General features: G+C 36.2%; 1 protein-coding gene across 2 annotated transcripts in view; it reads right to left on the bottom strand.

Moving 5' to 3' along the window:
- pard3aa (par-3 family cell polarity regulator alpha, a) overlaps positions 1–18,351 on the bottom strand; it is a 299,284-nt gene that overhangs the window by 276,787 nt on the left and 4,146 nt on the right. The gene's annotated exons all lie outside the window — the stretch shown is intronic.

Here is an 18,351-nt window from a genome sequence, read left to right as displayed (position 1 = left end):
TAAAGTGCCCCTATGCAATTTTAAAGGTTCCTAATGTTGTGCTGGAGGTCTCCTACAATAGGTTTACATGCTGAAAAGATTACTTTGTAGATTTCGGTCTCTCTAAACCCCTCCTTTTCCGAGAGCCTGCTCTGCTCTGATTGGTCAGATGTTGTAATTGGTCTCTCACAGCACGTCAGAAACCAAACACCCATTAGCATATTTGAATTTCAGCTCCAGATCTTCCTCAGTGCTTGATACACAGTGAAACAAACAGTAACAATGGCATTGTTTTTTCCCGTATCAGTTCCAGCGCAAGACCTCATCCTTCTGATGTCCATCAAAGTGGATTCTCAGCACTGAAAACAGCGTCTTCTTGACCAAAATCTTCCAGTCTCAGCTACAAGTACAGTGTTTGGGTTGTTCGCGGGCAGCCAATGAAGACCATAGGCTGGTTGGCATTTTACAAATCTGTTATATTGTTAACAAAGAGCAAGCAATGTTATTCATGTACCTTTGGGCCCTTTATATGTGTTACTGAACTTGCTGAACACACAAAGTTACTCTTGTTTCGAATACCAAAGCTGTTACGTTCTTATGTCTTAATACCAAAGAAACTCTGCCAGACCACTAAACCACACAATGACACTGAGAGCAGACTAAAAAAAGAAAAAAACCTAACAGTGAAACTACAACAAATATCTTTATATATCCACGGGGGGGTAAAATCCTAAAAGTGGACCTATTATGCTTTTTTTTCCATCTTCATTTTTCCTTAATGTGTAATATTGCTTTTTCAGCATGAAAAATGTCTCCTAAATCCTAAAACACAAAGTCCATCCAGCAGGAGTTGGATATTTATATAATTGCGCACTGTTTCTGAACTCCCTGAAACGCCTCCATTGTATTCTTCGAGTTTTCTTACGGGGACGAACACGTCACAATGTTCCTCATTTAAAGGTGCCATCGAACGTTCTTTCACAAGATGTAATATAAGTCTAAGGTGTCCCCTGAATGTGTCTGTGAAGTTTCAGCTCAAAATACCCCATAGATTTTTTTAAATAAATTTTTTTAACTGCCTATTTTGGCGCATCATTAACTATGCACCGATTCAGGCTGCGGCCCCTTTAAATCTCGTGCTCCCTGCCCATCGAGCTCGCGACTCTATAATACAGTGCATTTACAAAGTTCACACAGCTAATATAACCCTCAAATGGATCTTTACAAGATGTTCGTCATGTATGCTGCATGCATGCTTCGGGTCATGTGAGTATAGTATTTATTTGGGTGTTTACATTTGATACTGAATGAGTTTGAGGCTAGTGCTTCGTGGCTAAAGCTAACATTACACACTGTTGGAGAGATTTATAAAGAATGAAGTTGTGTTTATGAATTATACAGACTGCAAGTGTTTAAAAATGAAAATAGCGACGGCTCTCGTCTCCGTGAATACAGTAAGAAACAATGGTAACTTTAACCAACAGTAGCCTACATTAGCAACATGCTAACGAAACATTTAGAAAGACAATTTACAAATATTACTAATAATATCATGACATCATGGATCATGTCAGTTATTATCGCTCCATCTGCCATTTTTCTCTGTTGTTATTGCTTGCTTACCTAGTCTGATGATTCGGCTGTGCACAGATCCAGACGTTACTGGCTGCCCTTGTCAAATGCCTTTCATAATGTTGGGAACATGGGCTGGCATATGCAAATATTGGGGGCGTACACCCTGACTGTTACGTAACAGTCGGTATTATGTTGAGATTCGCCTGTTCTTCTGAGGTCTTTTAAACAAATGAGATTTATATAAGAAGGAGGAAACAATGGCGTTTGAAACTCACTGTATGTCATTTCCATGTACTTGTTATTTAACTATGCCAATATAAATTCAATTTTTAATTCTAGGGCACATCTAAATAATTCCCACACAAGGCATATGCAAAATAAAGGGGTGGGGCCTGGTCGAGTGAGTTAGTGGTGTGTTGAAACTGGTGGTTATGGTAAGGGGCGGGACATTTCCCAAACACGCTCGAAGCGCTTGACCAATCACAATACTCTGGTCCAGCTGACCAATCAGAGAACATTGTGCTTTTCAGAAGGAGGGGCTTCATAGAGACAGGAACTAAACAGAGCGTTACTGACAGACTGAGAAGAGCGGAGCTGCAACAATGGAGAATATAAGGAAAATAATGTGTTTTTTAAACATTCAACCATGAAAACCTGTTCTAGTAGAGCCCAAAAACAAACTCAAGACTTTGAAAAAGGGCATAATAGGTCCCTTTTAAAAATAAAAGCTACATTTCACCTTTACATAATAAATGGTCAAACAAAAGTAAGAGTAAACACTACAAGTAAAGCTACTAGACAAATACATACCACAGTGATTCATTTGTGGTATTCTTCCTGACAAGGGTTAGTGATCTGAAAAAGGTCAACAGTAGTTAATAACCTCTAATCCTCCACGGGTGTGTTGCCTTTTCAATCAACCGACCTTTCACCCGAGGAAGCAGTTTCTCAAGAAAGCTCGAAGATGGAGGTGAGCAGTTAAACAGGGTTTTCCTCAAGGAAAAACACCTCAGAACTGCACCTCTGACCGCAGGTTAAGCTGTTGACAATAAGAAGTGGAATCACACCCACAAGGGCTCGTCTGACAAGCTGGAACAGCGCTCGCGAAATATTTCAATTCTGCTACAACACGTCCACATCATCCCCTGCTGTAGGCACAGACCTGTCATTTCGACAGAGATCATTTTGCAACTCCTAAAAAACATAACAACAGCGTGTTGGAGTGCTGACCCAAAACAGCAACTAAAAAATGCATTTCTGTTAAGGAATCAATTCCAGGGTTCTGAATGTTTAGCAAACAAAGCAGCAATAGTTTTCTTGTAACGGGGTAGATTTTGGCGAAAATACCTGGATTTGTTGATTGTTTGCTCTGACAGCTCCTGAAATGTTATTTACAACAGCGCAGATGTTGTTTAAAACGTAATGTTTTGATTACTTTCTTGCCTTGCAAAATCTAGACCGCACAGATGTGTTTACAAGCTTGTAAAACAGCATCGTCCGTAACCTCCTTAATGCAATCATATAATGTCAAATCTAGTTGAAATGCTCGAGCAATGGACCCTGCGAAAATGAGAAGTCTGCTGCTACAGATCGAGCTTACGTTTTCTTGCCTGCCGGACCATAAAACAGGCAAAAAGTATCTTAAAGGGGACATATAATGCCCCTTTTACAAGTCTCTGGTGTCCCCAGAATGTGTCTGTGAAGTTTCAGCTCAAAATACCCCACAGATCATTTATTATAGCTTGTCAAATTTGCCTCTATTTGGGTGTGAGCAAAAACACACTGTTTTTGTGTGTGCCCCTTTCCAGAAGAGGGCGGAGCTTTAACAGCTCACGCTTCAGTTGCTCAACAACAACAAAGCTGGAGAATCTCACGCAGCCAAAATGAGGATTGTCAGTAATGGTGTTCATCCTTACATTGTTCAAACCGGAGTTGACACTGATGGAGAGACTCAGGAAGAAGTTACAACTTTTAGAATGAAACTGGACGTTTCTGAATGGTTAGTGGATAAATTTATGGAGTTGCTGTGGAGTTGATTCAAGATGTTAATCTTTTGTGCAAATCCAATGTTGAATTGACCCTCGTTTGTGAAGCAGTCCGGCGTAACATGATGGCATGACAACAACACTCTACTACAACAACTCTTCCTCTTCTCTAAAGCAGCCCAACATGGCCTCACCCCCTTTGTTGTGTGTTCTCGGGGGCGGGTTTATGTAAATTTTAAGGTTTGTGATGTCACAAACCCGGGAAGAAGCTTGTTGTAGTCCCTACCAGATGTTTGTTGTAGTCCTTAAATTTTTTTTTTTTTAAATTGTCCCATATATATTTATCATGCATCCTTCCCTGAGACTTGAACCCATCCCCTTGGTGTTGCAAGCATCACGCTCGACTGTTCAGCAACAGATATGCTGTGAATGTACAAATTTAGTTTATATCTGGTCTCTCTGTGCTGAAAATCCTGCCGCAGAGGGCCTCTGGGTAAGAGATGGCCACTTTCCTGCTCCTATTAGTCAACAGCAAAGGAATGTGTACATCTAACAAGTGGAAAAGCAGATCTTTGGGATAAGATCTATGTGGAAAGAACATACTGTAATAAAAGTCATCAAAAACGGGCCTACGCAGCGCAGTCAATTCCGAACGCCTTGCTGATGACACTTGACAAGCATGCAATGTCTTTTTCTACTAGACTACAGGATGAAGGGAGGTATTATAGAAGTCATCAACTCTGTCTGGTGGTTTCTGAACTGTCCACGTCCTCATGAATCAGAACTTCTCATTTTTGAAGCCAAGTATTACTGGCACTTTCCAAGAATAGTGTATTTAAGTTTCTTCAGTAAAGTGGCAGTGAAAGAAAGGTGGTGATTAACTTTCAGAAAAGGCTAAACGTGCAATACTTTTCAAAAGTTTGGGGTCAGTCAGACTTAATTTAATACTTTTATTCAGTAAGCATGCATTAAATTGACAGTAAAATATTCATTAAAAAAATATAGAGATTTATAAAAACAAAGATATTTATTAAAAAAAATGTTGAATGTCATGAAGAATAATTTCCACAAAAATATGAAGCAGCACAACTGTTTTCAACATTGATAATAATCAGAAATGTTTCTTGAGCATCAAATCAGCATATTAGAATGATTTCTGAAGGATCATGTGACACTGAAGACTGGAGAAATGATGCTGAAAATTCAGCTTTGATCACAGGAATAAACTACATTTTACAACATATTCACACTAAAAACAGTTATTTGAAATTGTAATAATATTTCACAATATTTATGATAAAATAAAATCAGCTTTAGTAAGCATAAGAGACTTAAAATCTCAAATTTAATAGCTAGTTTGGGGCCAAATAATAAATATTAATATTATTATTTATATAAATATAATTACATTAGTATTTATATGAATAACCCCCTCCCTCATACTCAGTATAGCAGGAACAGGAAACAATGAATTAAAATCAAATGCTACAGTGAGGCTGAACTGAGGGGCTGAGAAGAGTGGAAAACTGCAGAATGGAGAATAGGGATCCATAACAGTCGTTTTATGATGAACGTTATGGGGATTGTTCGGATTATAACTCAAAAGGCCTTGTAAAGGCTGCCAGAAGAACGTGTCCCAGCACACCACTGCATTGTGGGATCTGTTGATGTCTTTGCTATGCTAAACCCCCGGAGAGTTTCCAAGTTACTCAATATGTCATGTATTTACATTCCACAGGATAACAGTGGAAAAGGCAAATGCTGTCAGACAAATACATGAATGGCATCTGTTGATGAGTCACCAGGAAAACCACAGTCATCGCCGGGTGGGCGGAGCCACAGTGGGCGTGTCACAGAGGAGGCGGTGTATCAAAACAAAACACGCCCTCAGATATGCCAAGCTGCTTTGAAAGTTATTTGAACAACTAAAATAAGCTCCTGGCCATTTCAAATCCATTATTTACATATCTACACTTCTGTTTATGGAACCCATGTAGAAGAAAAGAAGAGAGAAAAAGACATGGGAAAGAGACGGGCAGTGACACTAACGAATCCCCAAACGAATGACTCTCATGAACAGATTCTTTTTAATGAATCAAAAACATACTGTTTCAAAATCCAGAATCTTTGATGAACAGTTTTTTAGTGAATAAAAAGCATACCGTGTCCGATTCCGGAATGAACGCCATTTATGAGCAGATTCTTTTAAGTGAATCAAAAACACACTGCATCCAATTCCAAAATAATGAATTTTATGAACAGACTCTTTTTAGTGAGTCATATGTAGTTTATTTAACGGCTGATTTCTAATCTATTTATTTTTCTTACAAATTCTTCTTCAAAAGTACTATTCCATATGATTCCCATCCTGAATCATTAATGGACAAAAATCATCACCAATCCAAATCATTCTGGTCCTGAGTAAAGACAAGATCTTCTTTAAGTTTAACGACAACTTTGTAACTGAAAGCAAAATGTTTTGTGCATTTGTGAATCATTAACCTACCTAAGCTTATCTATGCCAACAAAGCAAAGCAGTCAAACCCCTCCAGGAAAGCGGCAGCAATCTCCTGATTGGCTGCTTTTCCCGCCAAAATAAGCCAGACTTTGTTTAAACTACTTTAGAGTGACGCCCATTGATCACCCGTCACTGAACCAAGGCCACTTTGGCTTTTCTCCGCTACTCATTAAAAAGACTTCTGTTTGCCGTGGCGCTTTAACAATGGCACGCTCAGTGTCCCAGACACACAAACACTCAGAGAATCAATACTGACAGCATCAAAGCAGGATTTCTGTGTGATAAATGAGTCGCAAAAGAAACTCAATGTTACTTCAGATTCCTGCTACTTCACCAATCGTATTTGTCAAATAAAAAAGTGAAACAAGCAAAACTGCAGTACTGTCATAGGATTATGTCAATCTGTTGGATCTATTGTTAAAATATGTGTCTGATTTGCATTGGAAATTATATCAAATATAAAGAGATTATTTAGGATGAAGATTATACGCCTGTACAAAATACATCAGCTAAAACAGTAATCTCCATAAACAAATCCTGCATATAATCCAACCAGCTGTGCCACAGTGACAGCATGTTAAATCCTTTATCTCTGCTCATGTGCAGACCAACATCAAGAGGCTAATCTGTTGAGTTCATCATCTGGTTGATGCTTCAACTTTTCTTGCCAAAAGATAGGACACATGAATGCAAAAACAAAACAACAAAAATAAATATAAATTCAAAAAAAAAGAAAAAAAAGAAAAGCAAAACAAGCAAAAAAAAAAAAGAAAAAAGAAAGAAACAAAAGGTATTTTGTAAATCCAATTTTGTAGTAATTTAGTAAAACATAATTATGGCCATTATGGCCAATAAATAAATAAATAAGATCAAGATGTCATTAAGGCCAACCCCCAAAAAAAAGGTTAAATAAAATATAAAAATAAATAAAGGTTCTTTTTATTTTGTATTTTTAAACAAATTGTATTTGTGATGTGTAATTTCGTAAATATTATTATTATTATTGTTATTATTATGCACATTATAGCCAACAAAAATAAAAATAAAAATAAATAAATAAATAAAAATTACTTTGTATTTAATACATTTTTAGTAATTTTGCATAAAAATATTATGAAAATAATAATTATGAATATTTATGAATAATTCAAACACACACACACACATATTTATGTATTTATTGGTCATATATATATATATATATATATATATATATATATATATATATATATATATATATATATATATATATATATATATATATATATATATATATATATATATATATAGCCAAAATAAATAAATAAGGTCATAAGGTCAAGCCAACCAAAAAATAAATAACAAAAAAATACATAACATTTACTTTCGCATTTAATACATTTTTAGTAATTTTGTAAAAGAAAAAAAAATTGACAATAATTATGAATATTTATTAATAATTATGAATTAATTTTATGAATAATTCATATATAATAATAACAAACATACACACACACACACACACACACACACACACACACACACACACACACACATATATTATGGTAATTACGGCCAACAAAAACAAAAAATAATTGAATAAATAAATATAGTTACTTTATATTTTGTATTTTAATTTAATTTTGGAGTAATTCTGTATAAAAAATATATATATATATATATAATAATAATTATAATTATAATAATTATGACCTATATGGCCAAAAAAAACAAAAAAATAACGAAAGAATACTTTGCATTTTTAATCAAATTTTGTAAATAAAAAATAAATAATAATAATTATAGCCATTATGGTAATTAAGGTCATCCACCTGGTTCTTGCATACGGATAATGTGCATTGCACTCACAGTTTGCATGCATACTGCAAAATTGTTATTAGTATGGTAGTACATCAAGTACATATTTCTCCCACATATACGGTAGTGAATGGCTTGTTTATGGCATGAAGGTCATTCATAAAAACCCACACATTTTTGCATGCAGTCATGATTGAATATGACAGCTGAGATTGCTATCCAACCCTCACAATAGCGTGACTAAGTGTCCAGAACACAAGCTAACAGTGCAGCTGTATTCTGTTGTGCTGTTCTGCATCAGGAAAAACAACATCAGCTCATCAAAGTTTCAGGCACGTTCCTCTTTCCTCCAGGAAGAGTTTGGCACAAAACACTTCAGAGACTTTAACAGACTCACATGTGCAGGGGCAACAGAACTGCGATAGGCAAAGCAATACTACATCTATCATGTCAATAATTTCTCTGTAGTGAAATGATCACACAGCCATTTAAAATGCCTTTCCGTTATATCACAAAAGTGAGTACACCCCTCACATTTCAGCAACCATTTATTGTGTGTTCTCAAGGGACAATACTATAGAAATGAAAACTGGATATACTTTAGAGTAGACAATGTGCTGCTTGTATACCATTATAGATTTACTGTCCTCTGAAAATAACAACATACAGCCATTATTGTCAAAATAACTGGCAACAAAAGTGAGTACACCCTAAGTGAACATGTCAAAACTGTGTCCAAAGTGTCAATATTTTGTGTGAACACCACTGTTATCTAGCACTGCCTTAATCCTCCTGGGCATGGAGTTCACCAGAGCTGCACAGGTTGTTGCTGGGTTAGTTGCTGGATGTTAGACACATGACGCTTCTCCACCTTCCGCTTGAGGTTGCCCCACAGGTGCTCAATAGGGTTCAGGGGCCTCATTTATAAAACGTTGCACAGATTTCATCCTAAAAGTGTACGTATGCGCACAAAAGCTAGATTCTATGTATGCACAAAAAAATTCAGATTTATAAAACCATGCGTACACCAGAATCTGCGCCCAAATCCCTTTATAAATCCCATTCAGCGGAACATTGTGTGTATTCCACCCCGTCTCCTCCCCGAAATCACCATATATGGAGCTTATGACGCCTAGTTTTACTATGCATAACCTCATCTGCATATCATTTCCATACATGTTCCCATCCACTTGACACCATGGTTAACACCGTCAAAGGTACATTGGAAAATATTAGATATGGACTATAAATGCCATTTGTGCAATACACTACAGTGATAAAAATCATCCAATATCCTTTTTAGGTTTTAGAATAAATATATCAAAATATCCATAAAAAAATTGTATAAAATACTTCAGATAAAGGTTTTAGAATAGAGTTGATTCATTCATTTCCACTGGCCAAATAGTATTTTAATAGTTTTAAACAATTCGAATCAAATTTATGCAGTTTTGCTGATAAGGTGAATATGTCTTTTAGGATGTTTTTTAGGTTATTTTGAGTGGAAACAGATCGGCCTACTTATTTATTGCAGTGTAAATACAATTGTCCGTCTCGGCGCAGATACTGTAATTACTCTCAGAAGCTTCGGAGGCACGTACACTGTGGTCTCATTGATACTGTCTGTACTTGCAGCTTCCCAGTAAGTTCCCTGTGGATATCGAGCGATTGTCTGGTAAACAGTAGTTCTGCTCATATTTGCCCCTGCATATCGTAATCTTGCACTGATCACTGGTTACGGCATTATGAGTTTATGCTCAGTTCACTCCCACTGTATCCCACCTTTCCCATTACATTAAAGGATTAGTTCACTTCAGAATTCAAATTTCCTGATAATTTACTCACCCTCAAGTCATCCAAGATGTTCATGTCTTAAGAAATTAAGGTTTTTGAGAAAAACATTCCAGGATTTTTCTCCATATAGTGGACTTCACTGAAGTACAACGGGTTGAAGGTCCAAATTGCAGCTTCAAAGGGCTCTAAATTATCCCATCCAAGGAATAAGGGTCGAAACGATCTGTCATTTTCTAAAAAAACATTAAAATTTATATATAATTTTAACCACAAATGCTTGTCTTGCACTGCTCTGCGATGCGCCACGCATTACGTAATCACATTGGAGAGTAGAAAGAAATACATGAACATCTTGGATGACATGGGGGTGAGTAAATTACAAAATGTTCACCAACCAATACGCCAATATAGGTCGCTTGTCACTTCCCTGAAACGCGACCCATATGAGCGTTTGCTAAAGTTGCGCCCCTGTCGACAACAGGACACTTTGATTTTAATGCATTGTTCCCTTTTATCTGCGTCATATTTTTCGGGTTTCGCATAGCTCAATTGGCAGAGCATTGCAATATATAACAATATACAATCATGTGATCATGCGATCGTGGGTTCGATCCCAGGGAACGCATGTCCTCATAAAGTGTATATGCACTATAAATCACTAAAGGTAAGTTTAGGGGTGGGGTGGGTGTAGTCGTTAATAAAGAAATGAGTTTTGTTAAATGGAAATAGGACAAATGGTGTAAAAACACATTGCATTTAAATGAACACACATTTTGATTGGTAACGACAGTCATTTCATGACGACAGACGTAACACGACACTGTCATTATTTTTACAGCAGCTAGAGGGCACATGACTTCAAAACGTAAACATAGGTCGAAATAAGGTGCTTGAAAAATGACCTATAGGGTCGTTTTTTTGGGAGGACAGTCTGGTAAATTATCAGGAAATTTTAATTCTGAAGTGAACTAATCCTTGAGAACAGGACAATATAGCTAAAAATATTATTATATTATCACATTACATTTTTTTGACTTTTTAAATATTTAAATTCTAAAAAAACAGTTTTGTATTGGCCAAGTATTGTGTGTAAAAAATATATATTCTATTTATTAAATATCACAATATTATGCATTTAAAGTTGCCAGTAGATTTAATGTAAAAAGTAAAAAGCAATAAAAAAAAAAAAAAGTTTAAAATAATCAAGCCATGTTTTCCACAATATTTTTTTTTTTAATTTAGAAAAGGGAGAACGATATTTAATTTAATTTTATGTTAAAGATATTTAACAATATTATTTTTCTTTTACAGCAACATTAACATGAAAAGCATCACTCAAAGAGTTGCAATGATTTTTGAATAATGATTCCAGGGACTGCTGGAGTTTTGAAATGATAAATTGAAACAGACACATGAAACGGAAGCATTTTTTCTTCCCTATTGTGTCATATATCCGATTATAACGGCTTCTGGAACAAGAACAAATGTTGGGCAGGACTTGATTTTGTCCATGAGGAATTGATTGGATGGTTGTGGTTTGCTATTGGTGAATCTAATGTGAGTGACAGGTTGCCCCGCCCTCGCATCAGTAAACACATCAGAGATGTCGCTGGACGTTATTCCGATTAAAAATTAAGAGACATGTGAATTATAAAAAAAGTGCACGGATAAATTATTTAATATAAATACTGCAATATTCCATAAAATGATTTCATGGTGACTTATAAACTTATAAACCCTAACGCCATTTTTGCAAGTGATGTTCACGTTAATGCTCACATATTCGCTAGTCAAAACTGCTGTGTGACAGTGACACAACATTTAGGAAACTCTCTAAATATGGCAGGGGATTTCATTTACATTTCATTTAAATTTAAAGTTTTGGTCACATTTTGGTCACACTTTTGCCTCAAACTCCTAATTACTGCTTATTAATAGTTAATAAGTTGTTAAGGATAAATATTGGGTAGGATATAGAATAAGGTCATGCAGAATAAGGCATTAATATCTGCTTTATAAGTACTAATAAACAGCCAATATCCTAGTAATATGCATGCTAATAAGCAACTAGTTAATAGTGTGAATTGGACCCTAAACTAAAGTGTTAAAGCTGTTTTAATGTTATTTTTATTACAGCCAACAAAAACAATACATTGTGAAAATTCAATATACCACCCAGCCGTCCATAAAAAGCTCTGTTCCCGCTCTACCATTACTCCTTATCCTCGCTAAACCCACATCCTTCAGTTATGTTCACCTACAATTTCCCCTTCCTGTATTTCGGTGGCTAAAGTTCAAAGGTCACTGCAGAAAGCGAGACGGAAAGTGATAATCGGTCACTCGGGAAACGGTGTCAAGCGAAGGAGGGATGAGTGATGTGGGTTTCTCTCGGAGCATTATAATGCCACAGGGTGAACGCAGAAGGGGCGGCACTATGAGGCCCTGCTTAATGGGTGGACAAACAGAGACTACAGGGGGTCTGTCACGCCTGTCCAGTGCAACAGATCCACAGACCCCACATGGAGAATGAATTCACAGTGGCTGAGACGCTGCTCAACAAACAGACCACGAGCCTTTGACATTCTCCTTATGAATGCAAATGCACAGACATGCAAATATAGATATAGATTAGGATGCTAATGTTGGATAAAACAGGTCACTCCTTCTACCAATGACCTTTAAAGGGACCACTCACCCAAAAAATGATATTCTGTTATCATTTACTCATCCTCATTTTGTTCCAAACCCAGTACTTTTTTTTTTAGTAGAGAACAAAAGTTCAACAAAAGCTACTGTACTTATGACTAACAGTTATGAATGACATGTTTGAATGAACTCTGTTAATCTGGTGCAAAAAGGGAGTAAATCTCCCCTTGAATGTCTTGAGCGTTCAGGATTTATACAGAGCTAAATTCCGTCTGGTTTGCTTGTATCGACAAAAGACCTAACAATACTCTCTGCGCTAATTCCCAGACATCACACCCATCCTCACCGCTGAAAGACTGGGATCGACACAAATCTTCACTCTTACAGACGGCTGCACTCTTAAAAATAAAGGTTTCAAATGGGGGGTTTCCAAGAGATGCAAAAAAAGAACGATTTTTGGTTCCCCAAAGAATCTTTTACTGAAAAGTTCTTAAAAGAACCATGTTTTTTAGTGTAAAGAACATTTTAATCATCTTAAGAACAATTTTCCAATATAAAGAAACTTTTGTGCAATGGAAAGGTTCCATAGATGTTAAAGGTTCTTCATGGAACCATTGATGCCAATAAAAACCTTTAATTTTAAGAGTGTATGAGGGTAATTCTGAGGAAAACGGTCATGAAATATCTCTGGCACCAAAATCATAAGAAAAATAAAGAAATTAAAGGGGGGATTCTTTTTTACAGCTAGGATAAGCAATGATGTTCATAAATACTTTGTTATATTGGTTGAAACTCTCTTCACATCCTGATAGCAATCAATCATAGAAGTGGTCAAAATATTATAAAAATGTATCTTATCTGCAATCTCGTAAAACCAAACAGTCAAATTAATTAAATGAAATGAGTTTGTTTCACTCAAATAACAATGAAAGTTCATTGTACTTAAAAGGTGCAGTATGTAGGATTTCTGTCCACTAGAGTTAGCTAGAGGTCTATTCAAAACAAAGGCATAGCTTGATGACGCCAAGTTTGAGCACGGAATCTTGGGACGTGTGGTCTTGACCGCAACAGATGGTGCAAAAGAATAGGGATAGGACACGGGAAATCATGTTCATGGATGTGATTATTAACGTTACTGTAGTATGAAGCAGAGCAGGACCGAGTGTTGTGGGAGCTGAACGAGGCCGCAGCGGAACTTTTTTTATGCCACAGTCGCCGGCGCCACTTTTCCGGTCATGAGTATGAGGTAACGCAGCTCTGTTTATCATATTAGATACATTTGAGAGTGTTGAAAATGATGTTATAACGTTACTCTGTGCGTTCGCTCGGTGGCTGCTGTGAGACACTGTTACACACTGCAGTAAGATAGATGGATTTTAGAATATCATATTAAATGCTGGATGTCTTGTGTTGATAAATGACATGCAATTCATTTTAAAGCGTATTGTATGATGGAGAAAATTCTGTATTACTGTTACTATAAATAAAGCTGCATCTGATTATGCTATGTTAGCTACTTGACAAAATAGTGTTTTTCTCTGAGGCATGATAAAGCATGGTACTCGCAAAAAAATCAAGAAAATCAGATTTAAACTATAAGAATAAACATGTTGAGCTATATCAATAATTCATTTTCTGTCTATAAATATCAAAACAGTTGTTCCCTTGCCTATTAAAACATGTAAATATTAAAGCATCTTTGGTGTTTCCATGGTTTCTACAAAATAAAACTGGAAACCGAGGGTAATGCGAGTATGACGCAATTGACTTAAATTGCAATTTCCTCACGATATTGTAAGTAATCAAGTGAACACTGGCCTAGTGGTTTTTGGATATTTTACTGCAAAATTCTTACATATTGCACCTTTAATAGAAAAAAAGTTGTGTGAACTCAATTTGACTGTAGTAAGCTGAACTTAAAATGATTGAGGCCTAGTCCACACTTACACATTTTTATAAACAAGTTTTTCCTCCGTCGCTGAACTTAAAATGATTGAGGCCTAGTCCACACTTATACATTTTTATAAACAAGTTTTTCCTTCGTCCACATGAAAACGCAAAAACATGCAATGAAGCGCTGTCAAGAGCATGCCAAACCAACAGGCGGCGATATAACCCTAACCGTAAAGCAATGTTGGCCATTCAGAAGCCTGGAAAAAAGGTTAATACCGATTCAAGTTCCGATGTCACTAGCCAAAATCTCCGGTTTCACCGTCTACACGACAACACTGTAAACAGAGTTTCTAAAAATCACACCCTGGCAGGAATTTTCAAAAACTCCTGTGTTTTTGCACAAGATTAACATAGGGAGACATAAATTAGTGTTTAAAGTTGTGTTATGTTGGGATTTACAAGGGGTTCGGTTATGTTAGTTAGTTCTGTAGGATCACCATTGTGGTGAAGAGTAGAGGCTGTGGTTAGGTTAAGGATGGGCTGCAAAACGTTTAAGACCACATAAACTGTAGGTTGTTTGATTATATACATGCAAGTATTTAATGACAGTCTCTTTGATTTGTTATAATAGCATGTGTTATTTGCTATCTAACATTTAACCAAGATCTGAATGTAAATGAACTATGTAATTAACGTTATGTTGAGTTGGGCGAGGCTGAGAACTTTGGGAGCGAAGGGATGACATTGACGTGATTGTTAATGAGAGACATCTGTGCACCACACTGGCCTTGCTCCGCTTCCACAGCTCTCGGACCCGCCCCACTTGTCACAAAAAATTTAAGTTCTACTAACTTAAAAAAATGAGTTAGTTTACTTAAATGTTTTGAGTACTCTGAACTTACTGAGTTTTACAGTGTAACGCAATTAAGAGAAGGCAACCAGTGACGTTCCTCACTATCAACGCTGAAATTAATCTGCAGCAGTCAGGTGGTACAACTAGAACTCTGTAAGTTGTTTATGTTCATTATTATTGTAATGTTCTGTGCTTTGAGACATGAGGTCATTTAACGCCGTCTCTTGTGACGCTTTGCAGTGTGTGTTCATGTGTTTTGGAGGTGGCGTGACTTTGGAGTCCCTTTGAAGGGAGGGTGGGATCTTTTGCTTTTAAAGCTAGCTTGCTATTGCTAGCCTCTCCAAAACTGCCTACCTTAGTTTTAAAGTGCAATGAAATGCAAGTAGTGACAAATCTGACTCACAGTATTGCGACGTACATCCAAGTGAAATGGATTATTGGAGAAAAAAATAAGGGCGGGGACATGGTTCAATCAGTCATTTGTTGATTAGATGGAAGCAGATCTGAATGCATGTTTGCGGTGGAATTTAAGCAAACTAAATGATTGGAGAAATCCAGCATACATCACCACAGAAAAGTCTGCTTTTTCACAAGTTATGACATTTTTTGATTACAAATTACAAGGTCAAAAATATGAGTTAACTTTTTTATTAAATGTGTAAAATTCACATTGTATTTCTGCAGTTTTGTGCACATCTCATTTGCAATAATTATACTGTGCAGAAGTAATAGATTACAATTGAGTCACCAATCTCTCTACATTTTGCCATCAACCAATTAGAAATCCATGCTCCATTACTATGAACTGCTGGCAAACCTTGATCTTAACCAGGATGAAATATGTTACACTGCCAATGGAAGGAAAAAATTATAATCAAAGAAAGCAAATAAACTCCAAACAGTGGATGCCAATACAATTCAGCACACATTAACTAATCTAATGTTGAGAAAAGACAGAAACAGTCACATTAACATTTGATAGCTGGTACAAAATAATACAAAGTCAGTGCTACAGGACTGAGCATCATGGCTTCTGTCATTCCAGTCAATCTTAAATAGGAAAAGTTCACTTTAATGTGACTTCTAGCCGCAACATGTTCGGTTTTACGTAACAATACACACATATAAAACTTCTTCCTCGACAAGATCTCGCAGACTGATCTGTCATGGCTTTATGTGAGTATTTAATGTGCTCCTTGAAAACAGATCAAAGGTTTTAGTCCAGTTATTAGTCATTCAACATAATAAACGCCACCTCTTATAGATATTCCTCCTTCCTACACGTTCCTACAAGCAAATGAGCTCCCGTTATTTCCAAATTGTTTGCTTCTGCAGAAAGTCGGAACGAGTAAAGTGCCCATAAGAAGTATTTGTCATTGCAAACAAACAAAATATCAAGCAAATGCCATCTGCAAACAACTAAAAGCTACTTTTCTGAGAACTAACTTCACTTTTCTGAGCCATTTTACCAAACATCAAGGTCATTTTTAGAGGATGTATGAAGTCGTAAAGCTAGTATTTCAGAAATTAAGCTCCTCTCTACAAAGAAGCCTCCAAAAGGATGGATTTCCGATCCGAAGGTCAAAGTTCATCTGCAATTATTGCGTTTCCCTTTCAGTAATAGACATCCAGATGTATGCAAGTCTCATAAACACAATGTATGGTTTTGTGTGGACCTGTGCTTAATTACAGCCGTATGACTCTGCAGGACGTGACAGCAGGGTTGATGTCTGATCTATCACATGTGCTTCCGTTATTTGAGAGCAACAGGGGCTCGCAAAGTTCAAAGCACCACAAATAATTTAACCTTGAGCGGAAAAGTCACATCAAGTCACAATAAGCAGCTATTTTGCTATGGCACTTCTGCTTCACAGACAATATCGTAAGTTTCATACCAAGAAATTTCTGAGCTATTTATTATTCATCTCAGCCTTTTCCTTCTCTTAACAGTTACAAGAGCAGCGCAAAATGGGCGAATCCAAGAAAACCTGTCAAAAAATTTGCTTGGGTCAAATATATATAGTTTTTTAGTACCTTAAATATTTTTTGTACTGTGACATTACACTCTAAAAATGCCGGGTTAAAAACAACCCAAGTTGGGTTGAAAATGGATTGGTTTGTGAATGGGTTGTTTTAACCCAGCAGTTGGGTTAAATGTTTATGCTGGGCAGTTTTATTTAACCCAACCATTTTATATGGCTTAAAATGAACCCAAAAATAGGTCGGAAATTAAAAATCAGACACATAATTACTAGAGGCAACAATAATAATCAAAAGGAGAACATTTATTAATAAGCAATTTAATAAATGTTTATTGTTTAACCCAACCGCTGGGTTAAAATGACCCATTTGCTGGGTTTGTGCATTTTCAACCCAACTTGGGTTGTTTTTAGCCCAGCATTTTTTAGTGTATTGTTAATTTTTTCCATCCCCCCCATGTTGTAAATTTTACCATATTGCAACAAAACTCTTATTCTCAAAAAATAAAAGCGCAAAAAATATGTATTTACATAATCTAAATCATTTCTAATTCTAAATTCAATGCAAAAATAAAATATAAAAATAGTTGTTCGTATTTTTACTCTAGCCAAAGTTAGTGTTAATACATGCAATTAAATTTAGCAGATGCTTTTATTCAAAGCATCTTACAAATGAGTAACATCACAAGAAATCGGTCATAAATGTACCTAATAAAGACAAAAGCCTATTATGTACTTTTCTTTTTCTTAACAATGAACTAAATGTGCTACTAAAAATGAGATTAATTGCAGTTAAACATTTTAATTGAGGATAGTTCTAATTTACATCATTTTTGTACCGTCTGTAATTTGTTACTTTTAACAAAAGAAAAAAAATTGTTTCTGCAAAGATTACTTATAACTCATTACTGAAATGTCTCTCACATGTTCTTGACAGGCTCCGGGAGATTCACCCAATCTCACCTACTTCATCTCTTCAGTGACAGAATATTAACATATTCTAGGGTTGGAAGAAGAAAATGTGTTTGCTGCAATAGAAGACAAAAATCAGCAATCAAACAAATAAATAGGCTCATCTCCAATCAGACTCCTGGCTGCAACCACCTCCTTTACCATATATTTATATTGACTCAAAGGAAAGTCAATGGAAAGGCTGCAGACAGCAATCTTGCAACGGAAGAGGAAAAGCTTGGAAAAAAGAAGCCTATTTATTAGGGTTATTGATGAAGAGCTTGAGTTCTCTCCGCAGAGTCACATCTCCCTATAGATCACAGGCTAATTCAGTGCTCTCACACTCCCGCTTACGCAGCAAAATCACTGATCCAGACTGCC

This window comes from Megalobrama amblycephala, linkage group LG22 (assembly GCF_018812025.1).
Source record: "Megalobrama amblycephala isolate DHTTF-2021 linkage group LG22, ASM1881202v1, whole genome shotgun sequence".
NCBI classification, from domain to species: Eukaryota; Metazoa; Chordata; class Actinopteri; order Cypriniformes; family Xenocyprididae; genus Megalobrama; species Megalobrama amblycephala.
The sequence above is the reverse complement of the archived record's forward strand: the minus strand, read 5'-3'. Positions and strand labels throughout refer to the sequence as shown.